Here is a 15,321-nt window from a genome sequence, read left to right on the forward strand (position 1 = left end):
TGGCTTGCCTTACATTTGATCTTGTTAAATCCAATGAAATACTGTATTTCTTCTACTTATTATGTAAGTGGATGTTCTGAAACTTACTTGTCCACCCTGACACAGCCTAAATAAAGTTCTGCATGCTACTCAGTGTTCTCACAATATTTACATTCCCATCACTATGCTATCCTTCCACCATAAAATGGTTCCAACTCTCATGTGGTTTATTCCTCACCTCTCACACCGCACCATAAACACAAAGATCCAAGTCCTCCCACGTTCTCTGTAAGATCTTTTTTTCCAGATGATACAGTGGATTTGAACGAGACAACAGGTATCATTGGTTGAATTATGTTTTGTTTAAGGCTGTGCAATTAAGAAAGCTCTACCATGTCAGAGATATATTCTAAAAACCAGAATTGTAGGTCTGTGTGACATTTGTACTGGCGGAAAGTAGGGACCGAGACTCTTGGCCTACAGTTCTCTCAGCCTTCACCTTACTCTCCACCTCTGCGCCTTTCCATCTTCCACGTCCTGGATTCCCTGAAGACGATGTCAGCCATGCAGAAACAGCATGGGGAGAAAAGCACTCTGACCTGGCCTCAGTTGCCTCTGAAGTGCCAAGAGTGCAGGCCAGGTCAAAACTCCTTGTGCTCCTCCAGGGCACCGTGGGAGTCACTCTGCACAGATGCTCTTTGGAGCATCGGACTTTACCTCTGAAATAGCCCCTCCCCTTTATCCCTCCTCCCCACCAAGGCTGGGGAAGCCTGGACTCACTCTGCCTGTCACATGGGTCTTATAAGCCCCGGGTAGAGTGGGGGGGGGGGGTTCCCAGAACATAGAGCTCAATAGCTGAGAACTGGGCAGAAACAGTGTCTTAGCCCTTGATAGAAGGGAGCTGTCCGCAGTAGCCACAGGTCATGGCTCTTCTACTGGGACAAAGGACAAATGGGAGTGAGTACTGGAACGGTGTCAACATTCTTGCTGTCCACCCTCACAGAAATAAACGGTTAAAAGCACAAGTCAACTTTCCTCTTGTTTTTGATTTTTTGACTATTTTCATCTTCTGAGGATTGTGTATCTATTTTGTAATTCCTAATTCCATTGCCAAAAATGTTTTCTCCTGGTTGTCTAGTCTCATAATGCTGAGCGTGTGATAATGTTCTCCTTTTTGCATTGCTAATGTTGTTTTTTATGTTTCTTTACTTTTCATGATAAATCTTGACAGAAATATGGCATTTTGTCACAAACTCTTCTTGATATATTTGTTTGTATCTCTGATTTTTACTTAACTAATTTGTCTCCTTAACATCTTTTGGACTGCTGAATGAATTTCTACCCATTACTTTTGAACACAGATTTTTTTTTGCTCCTTCTCATCCTCTTAAAAAATTGTAAACTGTGTGTAAGTATGTATCCCTGTGTGTATATGTGGTGTTTTTGCTCAAGTACTTGAGTGTGTGTGTGTGTGTGTGTGTGTGGTGTTTGTTTGTATATGGTAATTGTGTTTATTCATGTGTGTATGTGGTGTTTGTGTTCATGCATATGTGTGGTTGGTGCTTGCATGTGTGTAGTATTTGCATTTGTAAGTGTGTGGGGTTGGTGTGTGTGTGTGTGTGTGTGTGTGTGTGTGTGTGTGTGTGTGTGTGTTGTTCTTCACCTTGTTTTTGAGACATGATCTCTCACTGAGTCTGAAATCAGTGATTGGTGAGCCTGGCTGGCCAGAGATCTCTAGGGAGTCTTCTTGTCTCCCTAGAGGCTTCAGTGAGCTCGCACTCACTCCAGTCAAAGTAGGTGCTAGTGGTCTTTCCACAGAAATGGGGTAGCTCTTCTAACTAACTCCCAAGGATGGAAGCTTGGAGAATCTTCTTGTAGCCTAGTAAACTAAGCATAGTAGAACTGAGTCTTCTTGGACTCAGGACTGAGTCAAATCTTGGGAAAACATTCCCACCTTTCCCTATTCTGCACACCATGTAATGTGGCATCATACAGCCACAGACCTGTCCCTTTGTCCTGATGCTTGAGTTTCCGTCACTCTCCTTTCATTAACAATGAAAGAATATAGGGAACAGCAAGAACACTCTAAATCAGAGTTAAGGACCCCTGTCTCAACAACCAGGAGAAACACTTTGGATGCTCGCTGCATTAAAACATGTTAGACTGTTAAATTCCACACTCATATTGGAGTATGAGGCTCCAAGGCTAGTCACCAAAGCCACAGAGTACACAATCCATGGCTTTCACAGGGAGTTCAGTGAGGGAAAATGTCAACATGCATGCACTTGTCTTGCGCTGTATAATATAAGGCAAACTGGAACCACAGGGGGAGGGTGGGGCCACTCAGGGAAGCATCTGCAGCTTGCCGATCTCTAATGTTTCAGCCGATAATTTAAAAACCCGTGTTTATAAAGATTTAAAATGCCCATCTAGGGGAACTGAGAGGAAATGACAGTCAAAAGAAGAAAGGAAAGGGAGAAGAGAGAGGAGTAGAAAAAGGGAGAGAGGAGGAATGGGAGGGAGGGACAGAGAGAGGGAGGGAGGGAGGGAGGCAGGGAGGGAGGGAGGGAGGGAGAGAAAGAAAGAGAGAGAGAGTGCCCTAATCACAATGCTATGTTTATCTCATTTTAATAAAATTACATCAAATGAACAAACCAGTAACCTCAAAAAGCAGGAAGAAAGAAAAACTTTTATATTAGATGAATTTGTTTTTTTTATCTGCAGCTGTTCACATAAGTATTACAAAATAATTTTCCAAGGGTTTTGTGCCATTAATGAGCTGTTTTTATTTTGTACAAGCTTTTGTTTCTCTCCATGTTCTATTTTCATGTGAGATACACATGAGAAATAATAGGAAATGCTTTACCAGGAAGTGCAACTCTAGAAATTCTGGAGCTCATGGGAGACTTTGGCGCCCTTAATCCACATGACTTTGGTGTGATGGAGTTTGATGGATTCCCCACTAAGTGCACCTTAGACTAGATTTCTAAATGTATCCAGTGAAGAAAATAATGTCTATTGTTGAGAAGCATTGGTTCCATCATCAATATATAGAGAGTATATAAAGTAAAAAAAAAAAAAAAAAACTAACACCTTAGTGTACAGTTTTGTTTGTTTGTTTGTTTGTTTGAAAGATGGGCCAGGCTAACTTCTTACTCCCTTATATAACTCAGGCTGGCCTTGACCTTGTAATTTTCTTGTCTCTACCTACTCTGTGCCGGGATTGCAGGTGTGTACCGCCACACCTATATGATTAACACTATGTGATTAAAAAACAAAACAAAACAAATAGAGCATCTTGGAGATATAGCTCAGCCAGTAAAAATGCTTACTCATAGGTGTAAGGACAAATGTTTAATGTTCTTACTAAAACTATGTAAAAATGATGAAGGAACATTTGTCATCACAGTGTTGGGAACACAGAATCCTCTCAGGATGATCCCTGGGGCTCACAGGCCAGCCAGTCTAGACTAATGAGAGGCCCTGCCTCAAAGGAAGAAGATGGTGTTCCTCACGATGACACACTCATGCAGGCACATATTTAAACAAAACAAACATACCAGCTCAATTGATGGATTTCATAAAAGTAAATGCATTATGTTTTAAGGCTCTATCACGAGCTTTCTCTCATGTGTATGCATGTGGTGCAAGTATGCATAAGGAGACAAAACACCGATGCCAGGAACTGTCCTTGATCATTCATCCACTTTATTCTATGAGAAAAGGCTTCTGAATCAAACCCAGAGCTCAGGAGCATGGCTAGTCTCACTAGCCAGTGTGCTCTGGGCATAGCTTTTCTCTGCTTTCTGAGGCTGGAATCACAGGTGAGCTACCATACCCACTTAGCATTAAGCGGGTTCTGGGGGTCTGAAATCCAGTCTTCAGATGAGCACTTAACCATCTAGCCGTCTCTCCAGCCTTCTATTTAAGACCATGATGAAAATAGTTGTGTGTGAGCCAAGACCAGGGATACTGACCTGACTGTCAGCTCTGAGGGGACGTCTGCTTCCCAGTCTAGCACTTGCTTATGTCCCCTCCACCTTAGAGGGGTTCAGTAGATTCAGGGGTTTGTTATCGCTGCCTATGGTCACTGAAGCAATAAACCTGAGTGGTTCTTTTCCTGTATCATCCTTTCTTCTCCCTGCCCACTGGAAACACATGCTCAGCAAGCTCTGGGGAGTTCCTCAGAGTGTAAGATGGCGGCTGTCTGAGAAGGGGACATTTTGAATGGTATACTTCTGGAGAGTTTTCTTCATGTGTCAAGGTAGGGTTTTTTTTTCTTAATATTTATTTATTTTCATTTGTGTACTATGTGAGTGCCTGCATGTACATATGTATTCGCACCACAAACATGCCTGGTGCCTGTGAAGGCCAGGAGGAGGGGGTTGGATTCCTTGGAACTGGAGTTACAGGCAGTTGTGCACAGCCGTGTGGGTACTTGGAACTGCACCTGGGTCATTTGCAAGAACTGCAAATACACTTAACCCCTGAGCCGTCTCTCCACATCCTCTTCTAGGTGGTTCTTACTTTAGTCTCAAAGACGTTTCTATGTTTTTTGTTTTGATTTTTTTTTTGAATGCTATATAGTCATCCATAGCAACCAATTCACTGCGGTTGTAATAGTAACACCACTAGAACACTTGGAAGAGTCAAGTCATACGCAGCCGAAAACGGATCTTTAGGCAGCTGCCTTTCCCTTAGCTGCACCTGCTGATTTTTTGTTATGCAAAACATTATTACTGCACATAGGCTACTGTCAAAATATTTATACCAGGCAGTGAAAACATACTCGGAAAGTCACAGTCTAGAAAGACTGACTGCCTGATGACAGTCATTGTGGGCTTCTGGAACATCGTTTTCGATCTGGATCACTCAGGAGCACCATTGATGCTCTCGCTCTAAAACGAAGACAAGCAGCTACAGCTACAATCACAAAGACCACCCGAGCTTCAAGTTGACCCAGGCTCCTGGCCCTGACTCCCTGTGTCTTCACAGTGGCCTTGACTTGGTACTTGATGATGGCGTGGAATACCATACATATATCTTGGTGAAATCAATCCTGAGTTGCCACATTTTTTTATTATTACATTAAATATTTGTTGCTTTGTATATAATGTAAATGCATGGTACATAAATGTATACACATCTACCATGGTAGCCCAAAAAGGAACTTGTGTTATGCCTGCCTTCCTGTTTCCATGGTTATCAGTTAGCCCCTAAATGTGTGTATATACATCACTGACACATGCAACTAAATAGTCATGTGGTCAAACATATGAACTCGTACATAGTATATATATAGATCAAGATTTCCCCAAAATTAAATTATGCTTTGTGTACAATTATACAATAATCCCTCTTTCCTACAAAGGATGTTTTTCTAAGCTAATACCTCAACATTTCCTAATTTTCAAGTGCCTCATAGTATTCCATTGAATGACTATGTCATTGTTTGCCTGACACTTAAAATATTGAAATTATTTCTAGTTTTTTTTTCCTATTAACAATCTTGGAGAGAACTAACTAATTTTTTTCATAAGTAGCACACTTACATATTTTGCCTATGTGTGTGGCAATGAGACTTGAACCTGAGGCTTCACATATGCTAGGCAAGCACTCTGTCACTGCGTTATATCCCCAGCTCCCCTCTACTCATCTTACAAGGGACCATGTTCAATTCCTTCTGCCTTTAGATAGAAAATACTAAGGAACCCAGAGTTATTGCACTGATGCAAAGTTCCAGAAATCAGTCACTGAATCATATTGCAAGGTCATCCTAAGAGGTCACACCTACCTACCTCTCTCTCCCATACGTGAACGCAGGGAGGTTATATTATATAGCATGTTTCAGCTGCATTGGAAAATGTTTTCTCTTACAAGAGATGTCAAAATATAAGTTTCACACACATAGAAAATTGCTACATCAGTTTCCTCACTACAACTGTATTCCGGGGTGTGGTGGTAAGAGAGGAAAACAAGACCCTACCTAGTCAAGGTAGCTGCAGGAAGGTTAAGGGAATCTAACGATTTAAGGGATGGAGCCTAAGATTGAGTGTCTGGCTTAGACTCCGTCATCAGGAACCACATGCAGTGATTCATTCATCTCTGCTCTCCTGAGAGCTTCATTGGTAAACAGAGGAGGATTAAACCACATCTCTTCCTGTCTTGGATTCTTTTGTGCCGGGAGAGGCCATGAGTTCCTGTAAGTTAATGGAATGATAACAATGTATTTATTAGCTTTAGTTTGTAACAAAATGTTTGCCCTTTCTTGCTCTGTATTCTACAAGGCTCTAAAGGATGTCCTGAGCTTATTCTCAAGTGCAACTTGAGTCTGTGGCCAGTGGGAGACCCGCCCCAGGCTTCTCTGGTCACGGCTGCCCTGCTCTATCCACAAGAGGAGCATCCCAGGATAATGGATCCTTTCAAGGCCCTTGAGCAAATTGCAGCTTCTCCAAATACTTCCCTGGTGTTTGTCTTGCTAAATGAGAGAAGTTCTGTGCACCCTGAGATTTTCATTTCCTGTGGTCTCTTCTGATAAATTGAAAGCCTCACCCCCGCCCCACCCCTGCCTGGAAATGAGGTCTGACAGATTCAGCCATCACTGTTGCCTCCCACGGTGGAGAAGCAGGGGCTCAGAAACGCAAACCATGCTTTCTCTGCACTTGAATGACGTATCCATGTCGGAGGAGGATGTTGAAGTGTGGCTACTGATCTGGGAAGAGCTACACACGGCCAGAGACGGCTCTGTTGGGCTCCAGCAGCTGCCTGCTAGCAGAAAGCTTTGCAGAATTAGGAAAACCAAGAATCCAGGATGCACAGGTCTAGGAAATATTGTGAGAGTGGGCAGAGAGAGACCGTGAGCAGCAGGTATCCTGCAAAGCATTTCTTGTGCCTGTTCCTCCCTCCTTCCTCCCCCTCCCCCTTTCAAATACCAAGCAACACACTTACGGGAGGCAGAACAGTGAAATTAACCCACCACTCCACATGTCCTGAGTGGGAGCTTAGAAAATATCTCATTCTCCCTGACTTGATCCTGCATCTCTAGTCCAAAGCATCCTTGCTGTTCAAAGAGGAAGGTGTGTGCTTCAGCCTGTGTGATGGTATTAAGATGTGATTGACAATAACCTGCCACATAAATTTACAGTGTCATCTGCGCTAGGTCTAGGATATCTATGCATGAACACGGGGATCATCAAAGACCAAGATTAACGCTATGCCTTTTCTCACGGCTAGCTTCAGTGAACCTGGGACACGCCATGTCAACGGGAGGAGCACATTTTCCCTCCAACCTACCACCTGCTGTCAAGCTACCTGTCCGGATCTTATTAAAACATTCCATCCTCTTAGCCAGTCCTGCCCGCACATCAGGCTCACTGCTCTCTCACAATGCATGTGTTGTCTACCCCGAGGGCAGATTTCTCTGAGGGGGTGGGGAAATCCTGCCACGGCTCCCTCCCAAGGACTTGTCCAGCATTCCTGTTGAATACTGGAGAAATCTGATGCTCGCTAAGGCGGCGACTCTCTGGCTCTCCACACCGCATGACCCTGACCTCATTTATACCTAATTACACTACACATTGCTCTCATAACAACACAGAAAGCCACTTTCTGCCTTTATACTAACTGCCTCGGCACCAGCCCCACCTTGATACCTCTTGCCCCACCCCCGTTCACTGGAAACAGTAATATTTTTCTCCCAACACTGCCTGTAAGTGTTGCAGCTCTGAGGGGCAAGGTAGCCTGGCAGTCTGGAACCAAGAAATGCCACAAAGTCATACCACACAACAAACCTCATTCAAGAGATTTATTAGGAAAGACTCAACAGGACAGTTGCCTGGCAGGAAGCAGCAAGGAACTGAACAGGAACCCTTACATAGTGTTTCTTGGGGGCGGGCGGGGGGGGGGGGCGGACGGGGGGGGGGCGGGGGAGTTTTCCAGGGTGGTGATTGGTGGGATTTCAAGTCCTGAGCTTCGGGTGAAGTCAGGGATTGGTGAGATTTCAAGCTCAGGGGTTGGAGGACTTGGACCTTTTACAACACGCTGTCTTTTGGTTCTCAGTTCCAATTTCTACCTGGTGCTATAACGTCGCTCTCCCCTAGAGGTCTGAAGAATCTTGTCTACTTTTGTCTGCCTCTTCGGAGCACCACGATGGCAACATGACTCCCCAGGGACAAATGAACACTAACCTACTGAGTAACGATTCTTTGCTCTTGCCGGGTGCCAAGTGGAGCCTAGGCCGCCGTGAAGACAGCGTCTTCCCTGTGTTCTCCCAGTAAAAGGGCCGCTCTGCTGTGCTGTAGCTGTCAGGGATGCTGCGCGGTGGCGGCCCAGAAGCTTCTGCGGCCCTTTCCGGTCATATTAGAACCTGGAGCTTGGGCCGCTTATCTTCATATCCTTTTGAAGCACCGCACTTTAGTGAAATGCATATCAATGTCAAAACCCAGTCTTAGACTAATTCATTGGAACCTGCTTAGGGAGAGCCTGGACATCCTATGTGTATCCTTTAAGCTGTTCAGGGGCTGTTATGGCGAGAACGGGATGCCTTTTAAAACTGCTTGCTGCGGATTGGAAATGAAATATTCTCCAGAGGCTCGTGTGCTTAAATAGTTGTGGTCTCTACTTGTGAAACTTTTAGCACGTTTTATAGCCTGGACCCACTTTCTGCTCATTTTCTGCTTCCGCACTGCCTATGTGATGTGATCCGCTGCCTCGCGCTCCTGAAGCCGCGCCCTTCCCTCCACAATGGGACCTTCTTAAACAGTAGGCCAAAACAAACCCTTCCTCCTCCAGTAGCTTTCCCCTAGTGTTCAGCCATAGCAATGAGAAAAGCAAGTAATACATACAGTCAGCTTCGCACGTGAGAAACTGAACCAAAGCATTCGACTGTGAGCTCTGAGCAGTCAAGGCAAATTTAGCACAGAAGACTCCTGCCTACCGGTGGGCTCCATGGGACAGGAACAATTAGCGCCTCAATGCCGAGGTGGAGTTGTGTTTCCACGCCACTACTTTCAGAGAAAGCGTCTAGTTTCCCAGGCATTGCTTCTAAGGACAGCTCGGTGCATGGCCCTGTTGTTCCTTGTGTCACCAACTAGCCCTTCATCCAGCAAGCCTCATTCTCAGGACAGATCACAACGGCTGTCTGGCAGTGGAAGATCGACAGCGCTGCAAACATAACAGCGCATCTCGGCTGAATGCTCCTCTCCACTGGCTACCTCTCTAGTCCCATTCCCACCCGCAACCACGTTCTCAGCTTCTGAAATCACCTGTGATTGTTGTGGCTGCTGCTACTGCAGCCATTACCCAGCATGCCTGAAAACTGGTTTCCCTTTGGCGTGACCTCAGCACCCCTTGGCGAAAGAAATACTGAAGCCATACTCTTTCTTCTATACCGTGGCTGTAAAAAGTGTTCAATCTCAAGAAAGTGAAGGTCTTAATCTCCTTAGAGAGAAATGAACTTGTCCTTATTATAGCAGCTATTTATCCTACCAAGTCCTGAATTCCTGTGTTCAAAATAAGCCATGTTATAAGAGCTCCCACTGCGCATACTTGCTGAGTAAAATACGGTGGAAATACTAAAACACGCGGCTTCTCCTTCTCAAGGATTGACTATGTGAGCTAGAAAAACGTGCACATAGACCACAACAGCACATACATAGCAAGTACAATTGCTGCGGGACTGAACCAGCATCATATAGAACATGTGTTATAAGAATTGTAATTTTGACTGAAAAGTTAAGTTAATAAATCACACTTATATTCAGCTTTTAGAATAAATGTCTGTAAAATAAAAATAACTTCTATCTTTTTATCACTGTACATTCCTTTCTTTTCTATTAAAACACACACACACACACACACACACACACACACACACACACACACACCACATACAAATAACAGACAGATTCCCTTTGAAACCAAGAATTTGACATATGGGGGATGGTGTGAGGGTAGAGATTCAAACTGTTTAAAAAATAAGTTCTAACTCTTCAGCCTTGGGGCATCTATGGCTAATAGCTTGGCAATCTGTGTAGAAAAGGGATGTTTGCCATCACTTCTTGCATCTCTCAGACATCTCTTCCAAATGCACAAATCAGGATGTCCTTGCCATATATGTAAAATAAACCAAAACTCAGGATACATGAGAAAATCGCTTGTTACAGGTTAGCTATCTGAACACATAATACTTACAAAAATGCTAAAAGTTAAATTAAGTTTTATTTAATGTCATACAATGAGTCAGCTCATTTTAGACAGTGTGAAAACATCATCCAGACATACTCTGGAACTTTCACTTTCATTTATTTTTAAAAATATACTTTGTAATTTATTCCTTGACAGTTTCAATACTATATATAATATATTCTGATGAGACTCTCCCCTTTCTCCTCTCTTTACCTCCCACACCCTCTGGACACCCTTCCCTTTTTTTCTCAACATGTACCCTCTGCCTAGTTTTCTGCCTGCATTTAATTGCATTGCTCGCTCCCATGGGCATTTGTGAGCTACTATTTATTTGAGCATGGACAACTTAGCAGCGGTTAAAACAATAAGGAAAAATTGTCCCTCTTTCTCCCACTGGCTTTTACTGCCAGTAGCACCAGGGCTAGGGTGGAGTCTCATAAGCCCCGCCCCCATGCCTGATGAATGGCTGGCTCTGTGCAAACTCTCCTCAGATAATCAGAGTTGCTAATGAGGCCAAGCTTGCAAAGGCCACGGCATGTCCAGACAGAATCTCACAGCACTCCTCTTCCCGCTCCAGCTCTTACAGCCCTTCTGTAGCCTCCTCTGGCACTTTTCTTTTTAGTCATCAAAGGACAGCCTCTGTATCTTCCAATGTAAATGACCAGCATAGCACAGAATCAAAGTACAAAGTACTCAGAGTCCGCTGATGTTTGTTGAAACCATTAAGAAAATCGTGTTATTTAATAACCAAAGAAATATAAAAATCGCTTCTTCTATGATGGGATAGGCGCAAAAATAAAGAACGGAAGCAAGCAATAAGATGCTAACTGCCATTGAACAGCTTAGACCAAAATACTGAGCGTCGTTCACCAGGCTGCCTCAATGTAAAACCCTGAGCCAGCCATGCAGCGGCTATGCTCTGATTAACTTGTCCTTGTTAAAGCCTTTTACCCTGGTAACCTGAGAAGAGCATGAACTTTGGAACATATTAGCCACCAAAATGAAGAATAAGCATCCATAAGCATATAATAATGACCCTTCGTTCATCTGTCTCTTATACTTACCATCACTCTGTATTTCTCTGTTTATTAGTATTTTTATTATAAAAATCTGTAGTATTATCTAAACAGAATTTTGGAGGCCCTCTGTTGATGTCCCCTAGGGGCAATGATAATTTTAAATTATCTACTTATTTTGCTACCTCTCTAAAATTATAAACAGTTCCTGCCGTCTTCAGAAGGCTGGGTTAACTTTGTTGACTGGTTGCTATAGGCTTCTGTATTTGACAAACTGTATTATTAAAGACTAACTCACGTGTGCCTAGTGGGCAGCAATCATTTGTGTTAGGAAGCACTGATGATCGCGACAGTAAAAACAGATCATCAAATACGGGTCACTAAGGTTAGCGATTGCCTCCACGTGGTTTCAGTTACCCCACAGATCCACCCAGACGCCTGTCATTGGATATGGCCTCTGGCTCTAGCTGCAGCTCAGCTAGAGAAATAACAAGGGCCACAGGAAAAACAAAACCAGAAGGGCATGCCTTTGACATGGATCTGCCTCTTAGCTACCCATTTGACTATGCTTAAAATAGAGCTGTGTTTGAATCCTCAGTTTTCTATTCGTCGTTCATTCATTCACACAGAGATGAAGACCTAAATTGAGGTGAGGAACAGGATGCTAAAGACCATGAGAACACGCCCAAATCAGCCGTTCTAAGATGACGGGATGGTTTTGAAAGGTTTTACATTTTGTTTTGTCATTGGTGGGGGGGGGGGGAGGGGGAGGCGGTTGTTTGGGTTTTTTTCTCCCAGAATGAACATGGATAGATGTGTACAAATGGCCTTGCCCTGTTAGAGCTAGTATGCGCACTGATATTGATTTGTAGTATAGGAAAGCTACACTCTCAGTGCTCCTTTTGTCCACTGCATAGCAAGTTAGCTTTACATATAATCAGAACGAAAGCTGTATTAGTGGACGTTTACTGAGCCTCGGCAATACTTCAGAGTCTACAGTGATCACATTCAAAGATGATGCAGTGTAATTCTACAGGTGACTGTAGACCGAACCAGGCATGAATTCATGCTGACTGTGATGTCTACTTTTAATTTGTTCCCAGAGGTAAAGATGGGCTACTTGCTGAAAGAGGGTCCAGGAATGCCTCGCAATTTGAACTAGAATCTTCTAGAATATAAGTAGAAAGCCAGAGTCTGTCGAGGTGTGTGAAGGACAGCCCCACAGGCTCTGGGACTGGAATCCCCACAGCCCTGGCCAGGAGACTCTGGCAGTGGTCCACCGGTCATGGCAGCCACTGGGGAGCCTGTGCTGGCAGTCAATGAAGGTGAGATCTGGGTCACAGTGAGAGCCAACGGCAGGGGAGCAGCTGGAGGGACAGTAGCTCTCCTCAGTCGGCTTCACCTCCTTCGTCCAGGCAGACCACACTTAACTGCCACACGCAGTGTGAGAGTTGCATGATTTAACATGAATTTCCTATTTCACTAAGTACCCTCAAGGGTTGTCAGTCTCCACCTACTAATGTGTATAGTTAGGATAGTGGGATGACTGGTAAAAACCATTTCCCACTTAATTCTGAGTTCCCATAACTACAGTGTGCGCTGGGGGCGGGGCCAGAGGCCAGTGCCTGGGAATCAGTTCTCTCCTTCCACCATGAGGGTTCTGGAGATTAAGTCCATGTCATCAGGCTTGGTTGAGGCATCTTTCTGGCCCATATTTTCTCCAATTTTAAATTCTGCATGCCTCTATATTCTTTCTCCAGAACAAATATTAAAAGTAAAATTATTTTCCCCTAGGGGCAAAGTAATTTAAAATTGCCTAGTTATTTTACTACCTCAGTAAAATTACAAATGGTGGTTAAAGGCTTAGGAAGACTGAATTAATTTTTTAATTAAAAATCAATTAACAAATTTTTTATACCATAGATTAGTTTCTACCATAATTTTTTCCAGCAATATCACTAGGTGTTTACTGCCATTGCAAAGCCTTCCAACAGTAGAATACTGGGAACTCTTTAATGTAAAATTATATATTTGGACATCACCTGGCTCCTGCCTTCAGGAAGCTCCCCACCAAACACAGGTAAATATATGGCAGGCACCGTACAGTCACTTCTACATATCTGTGGGAGGTTGGTTCTGGGTCCCTTGCAGATACAAGACTGTGACCAGTATTTGCAGATGAGCTACATATCTTAAATCATCTCTACACTATTTATAATACCTAATACACTGTAAGTGCTACACAGGTACCTTAGGGAGCAAGGGGAGCTGGGAGAGTCGTTCATACTTAGTTTAGACAGAATTTCTAAAGTATTATCTGCTTGCTGTTTGAATCCACAGACGTGCTGCGTGAGAACAAAGAGGGTCAAACTGTAATTGGGTTACGTTGTGTTTTGTTTAAAAATAGGTCACACACTAAACACAGTTCAGTAATGAGGGTAGGAAGATGGAAAGATAATTGAGGAAAGCTATCTGGAGAAGGAAACACATGAACTGAGCTCCGAAGGATGGACTCGCCAAGAAGAGATAGAAATCCTTCCAACTTGCCTCCAACATCAGCCCAATCACCTGCCTCCAGCAATGCGCATGCTCAGACTTTGAAGTCTCCTTGCTGCCAAAAGCCAATTGGAGTGCTCTCCTGTACCCAGGACATCCGTCCACTTTAGACCTGCTCTCATCCATCTTTGAAAGCTAAATCCATGCATTAATTCCTCAAGGATTTCTTCTTAGGTGTCGTTAGTGTTCATCCCAGAATCCTACGTTTGCCATCTTTTAACTTAAACTGTGAACTTGTTTGTGCGCTTGCGGATTCCCTTCTCAATAAAATTGGCTTTATGAAAGCAGACTCCCTGTGGCATCGTTTTAAAAACACTAAATCGGCACTCAACAGGCTGCAATGCAGAGAGAGTGCTTCAGTGGCTGCTTCATGTCCTGGACTCAAGAGGACGACCGACTTGGAAAGCCGGGTTGGGGCGCGGGGCGACCCTGGGAACAATTGGAAGACGCTCACTGGTATGGCTGGACCATGTGTGGTCCAAGCCGACCCCGAACTCACAGCAATCTTTGTGCTTCAGCTTCCCGAGGGCTTCTTCACCTGTCACCTCTACTGGCCAAACCCTGAGGTGTAAACCCTTGTTTATATCCATTCAAACCACCCTCCACATGAATTTCTTCTCTGTCGCTGGTGTTTCACGTGGAAACCTAGGAGATATATGTGTGTCATGCTTTATAGTAAAAGTTGAGTCTCTAGACTAAAACACGCTGTTTACTTTTGGGTCAATGCTAAGTGAAGCCCCAAGCAATTGCCCAGAAGTAATGAGGGCGCACGTGGTGATGGCAGCACGCAGGGAAGGCCTCAGGGCAACCTCTGGTGCACACATGTTTTCTCCCGGGTTTGACATTTCAACCCATGGCCATAGAAGAGATTTTGGGAGTCACATACGTAACTAAAGAGACACCAAAACAAAGCCATATATCCTCAGTCAGGAAAACACACCTTTCCTTTCAGGGCCTGGCAAATAACCATCGTTAACTAAAGAAAAGAGAAACAACATACTTGACCCAGTTACAAAAACCCAGGAATTCATGTAGATGCTTAAGCAAGTATGTCCCAAAGTATGAGGATCGCCCTGAAATGTATCTGAATCGTCTCATCTTGTCCCCCAAGTCCGTAAGCTGGGAAACACCTGCACACCTTGGTAGCCGAATCTTGCTATATGCTTCTTTCATTCTTACATTGCCCTTTGCGTCTCACTTCAACTCTTTCCTTCTGTCCTCCTTTTTCTCTCTCCGGTGCTTCCTTGTGCTGTAGTTTCCCATAGGTATATAACAATACTCATTGCAGCATGCACAAGGCTAACAAGTCTACCAGCCAGGACTGTAACGCACAGCGCAAGACACATAAAACATTATGTGGCTTCCCGAGGACCTTACGTAATATCGGAGATAAGGAGGTAACCATAGCGATGGCAAAGTCAACAAAAGAATCACACGCGGACGGAGCCTTAAGTAGCCAAGTTATATAACTATGTGGGACCAGAGGGAAAGCTTTGCTTAGATTGAGGGATGGAAAGTTCAAGGTTCGGGTTGCCTAACACACCTGTGAGGCACGAAACGGTGACAATTCACTTCACTTAAAAAG

The 15,321-nt window shown here is 44.0% G+C and overlaps 2 long non-coding RNA genes across 4 annotated transcripts in view; one reads left to right on the forward strand and one right to left on the reverse strand.

Moving 5' to 3' along the window:
• LOC311595145 overlaps positions 1 to 15,321 on the reverse strand; it is a 133,944-nt gene that overhangs the window by 50,498 nt on the left and 68,125 nt on the right. The gene's annotated exons all lie outside the window — the stretch shown is intronic.
• On the forward strand, positions 10,712 to 14,389 carry LOC311594074. 3 transcript variants are annotated; one of them, XR_014777948.1, is made up of 4 exons: positions 10,712 to 10,817; positions 11,810 to 11,905; positions 13,131 to 13,260; positions 13,588 to 14,389. It is a non-coding gene; the product is annotated as an uncharacterized lncRNA (long non-coding RNA). The 3 variants fall into 3 exon arrangements; XR_014777949.1 differs by lacking the exon at positions 10,712 to 10,817 and having other exon boundaries at positions 11,710 to 11,905; positions 13,521 to 14,389; XR_014777950.1 differs by lacking the exon at positions 10,712 to 10,817 and having other exon boundaries at positions 11,710 to 11,905; positions 13,588 to 14,388.

This window comes from Acomys minous (assembly GCF_964271855.1).
Source record: "Acomys minous genome assembly, chromosome: 3".
Taxonomy (NCBI): Eukaryota; Metazoa; Chordata; class Mammalia; order Rodentia; family Muridae; genus Acomys; species Acomys minous.